We start from the raw sequence: 4,064 nt of genomic DNA, 5'->3' as shown, positions 1-4,064 counted from the left end.
AAGGTGCAGCAGATGGCCCCATGAAGCATGCCTAAGCACACCATTGGGTGCATGTAGACAAAACAAAACTTCCCATTTAGGTTGATGCAACTGCATTTGTATTTGCATGACCCGGGATTTCCCGTCACTTTAAAGTCCATTTAGCACCTTAAACTAATACTACTCAGAGATGTTTTAAATTGTATAGCTTTCCTGTTACATTGCTCCAAAGCCTTGTAATTAATCCCCTTCACCCAGAGGGGCCATTGCATTCCAGCCTGTAGCCAGTAGGTGGTGATGTGTGCTGGTTTTTTAACCTCTTTTACTCCTGACTCCCCACCCCTCCCTCCTCTGCAGTCAGGTCAGGATGTGTTTGCTTGGTTGACTGGACTGACTAATTATGCTTATTTTATTCTTGTTTTATTTAAAAGCTTCAAAGAATGGGGGAGAGCAATAGCACTTACATCATTTTCCATCCCCTCTTAATTGTTGCCTCCCCTACCACCTATTGTCTATGTCCTCTTCCCCCACCTGTGTACCCTCCTGTCCTCCAGCACCCCTGGTACCCTCCACCTGCTGCAAGCTGTGCACTCCCTATTTTCTGCTAATGCAGTGACCATGGCTCCTGATGGCAGTGGAAGTGGCAGCAGCAGCATAATGGTAAGTTTTCTGCAAGTAGTTTGAAACTTTGGAAGGGAGGGAGTGAATGGTTACATGACTTCCTTCAATGTTGCAACCTGAACCTTATCACTTTCCATTCCAGAGCCATGAGTCCAAGGGCAGCAGGATGCTGCCTCCCAGACACAACACCCAAGGTATGCAGCATATCGGGTGATATTTAGGTAATATGTCCCACCAACCTTGTACACGCGCGTGCATGTGAGCGTGTCTGTGGGGGGGGGGGGGGCAAAAGTCTTTTTTTTACTGTGCATGAAGCCCCTCTCCTCTTCTTCTATTTCCTTTTTCCTCCCTCCTCACAGAAAACTTTTGTGGGAGGAAACTCACTGGGGATGAGTACACAGGCCAGTGAAGGGTCACGCAACAGTGGATACTGAAAAAAACCTTTTTTTTACATTTTTATTTTTATATTGTATGTGTGTGTGTGAATTTTTTGTAATACTTATATAGCTATTTTTGCTAAGAAAGACAAGAGAAGAGTCTGAATCTGTTTATTTTGTTACATTTTGTATTTATTTTATGTTAATATTGCTAATCTTGTATACAATTATTCTTTTTCAGTTAATTCAGTAAAGTTTTTTCTTCATATAATAGATGTGTCATGTTTTCTTTGGGATGGCTGGGTTTGTTTTTGGAGATGACACCCACCTCTGTGGTAGGGATGCTGTACCCGGGGTGGGGAGTTAGCCATGGCATTACTGGAAAGACTTGCAAAGAGTTGCAGGGTGGACTTGTTAAGGGTGCGGTGCAGCCAGATATGTCTTGTAAGAAAAAAGACTAAACAACCCCACTCAGAGCCTTTAGCTTGTCTTTAAAGACAATTTAGTAAGTCTTTAAAATGCATTATAATGCATATGATATGGTCACTGAGGAGGGTGGGGGGTTGGGGTTAACGCCTGGAAAACAGCTTCTATTTTTCTTTGTATTGTTATGGGAGGTGAAATGCAACTTTTTTTTTAATGCAATGTTTGCAATGCAAGTTTGCTTTACAATCCTGCATGCAGCACCTTTTGAAGCCGGGATTGCAGACACCTCCCCCCACACCCGCTTTAACCTGCTCCCCCTCTTCCCCTCCTCCCCCCCCACCCCTGGAGAGAGCTCATCACTTCGTTGAGGCTTGCCTCCGTTGTCATATCTCTCCTCTCAGCCTTCTCAAAGGACAGCAAGAAGAGGGCGTTGAGGAGGGAGACTCCCAAGGCAATCTGCCCTCTCCGGAATAAAGTGTATTCAGAAAGAACTTATTTTCATCCAATTTCAATAAAATTGTAATACCTCCTTCTTCTACACTAGGCATTGGTGTGTCCTCAACAAATGGGTCTCAGCTAAGCAGGGAGATGTTACTTAGCCAAGGCCATGGTTTCACAAAGCACTATGTCCAGGGTTTTTTTCTTTCCCCACAATTCCTCTCTCCCTCTCAGCCTCCAGTATTTGAGGTCTGTGATCCCCCTAAATCCCATGCTCAATAACTAATATGGTCCAGTGTGTGCCTTCAGATTGATACCCACAATAGTCCACAGAGGGTTTGCAGGTGTCTACCAGCTGCTGCATTGGAAGGGTGGTCAGTTCAAATGTGCAGGCAGATGTTTTCAGGGGAAAACAGATTGGCAACCTGGAGAAAAGGAGCTGAGCAGAGGTTAGAGTTTGGAGAAGGGGGTATCTGGTCATGTCTGAACAGTTCCTCATGGGGGTGATGTGAGGAGGGTGCTTTATTCATGTAATAACTGCTCATGCTGCAGAAATAAAGCATTGTGTAAGCATTGCAATAGCTGGCCTGCTTATTCCTAGGCCTTGACATATTATCTTTCTTCCTGCATCTAAGTGGCCTTTCTGATGTACTTGCACATCCAGAGGTACTCTGTGCCTATGTATATATCCAGACTACGCATCAGATGGCTATCCCCAGACATATTATTGGGATGCCTGGAGGGGAGGCCAACCAATCTGAAATATGGGCCCTATTTGTGTCCAGCCTGTGAAGCAACTGCATTTACTCTCCGCTCCCCACCTTGCCAGTTGCAAACAGCTTCCCCCTGCCTCCCAGGTCCATGAAATCAAGCAGGAGCAAATACAAATCAGATTTTTTTTTGTTTCTCATCTTTATTTTTTCCACAATAAATTGAATTTCAACCAATTCCATTGAGAAATCACAATAAAGCTAAAACAGTATAGACTTGTTTTACTCAACTATGCTGTTGGTAGTCAACTGGTGAATATATTTTGTTACACTTTGCCAGGAAATGCAAGACAACATAAAACACCAATTCACAATATGCTCCCATGTTCCTTCAGTAATTCCTTGATATCATATAGATTGATGGAGGGCTTCATGGTGGGAGGGTTGGAGCGTGAGAGGCAGGAATGGAGGGAGACATGGTTGAGGCCTCCTCAGGTCCAGATGGATGGCCAGACTCAGGTGATTGGCTGAGTTGGGTCATGCTAGTCACTCTCCATGTCAGTCACATTCTAATTTAGGAATCATTCTTGGGTACAAAGCTTATAAAATAATACCTTAATTTTCTACCCCTGTTACATCTTTGGGTCCCCATGCCAGCTATAGTGTATGTTCTCTTCCCCCCAGAAACCTCTCTCAGGGAGACAGAGTGGTGGGTGGGTATCAGAAGATATGTACCCCAATCTGAATTTGGTGGTAGGTACATGGCTAATAACCAGGTGGAGGGTGAGAAGACTATATGAAGTGGGCCTGCAGAACTCGTGCAAATCAAGTTCATGCTTGGGCCAAAGCCAGTGAAGAAGCCTCAGCTTCTGCCACTACAGCAGTTAAAGCTAACCAGGAGGAGGGAGAGAGGCCTAAAGCAGAGAGCAGGGAAAGCAACCAAGAAGAAGGCCTCTGCAATTCAGAGCATAAACTCAAGCTTTTTGTGGGGAAGAAGGCACTACCTGGGAGCCAAGCCCTCTGCCACTGTGATGGTCATAGCTCACGATCACAGCTTACTATATGGCCAGCAGCAACTCCAGAGATACAACGGTGCAACAGAGAGGTGTAAAATAGAGAGCAAGGGGGGCGTGGAGCTTACTATTCAGGCTGCAGAGGTCTTGGCCAGGAACCAAGAAGAAGGCTTTTTGGCCAGCATCAATTGCAAAGATATGAGGTTATAACACATGCTGATGCTTGCACCAAAGTGTGTGAAAAAGCCTCAGCTTCTGCCACTGCAGTGGTCCTGGATCCCAGAGGAGAAGAGTGGGAAGCAGGCAGGGTTTTCCCCCCCCACAGGAAGAAGCTCTTCCCCAGCAAGGATTCCAAAGTTACAAGGGTGCAATGGAGAGATGGAAAAAAGGTATGTAGAAACCTTAAAAAGAACACTGAGGTCTTGGCCAGCAACCAAGAAGAAGGCTTGGTGGCCAGTAACAACTCCAGAGATACAACAGAGAGGTGTAAGACACATGGC

Source organism: Gavialis gangeticus, unplaced genomic scaffold, assembly GCF_001723915.1.
Source record: "Gavialis gangeticus isolate Ggan-Ray unplaced genomic scaffold, GavGan_comp1, whole genome shotgun sequence".
NCBI classification, from domain to species: Eukaryota; Metazoa; Chordata; order Crocodylia; family Gavialidae; genus Gavialis; species Gavialis gangeticus.
This window is presented reverse-complemented; position numbering follows the sequence as displayed.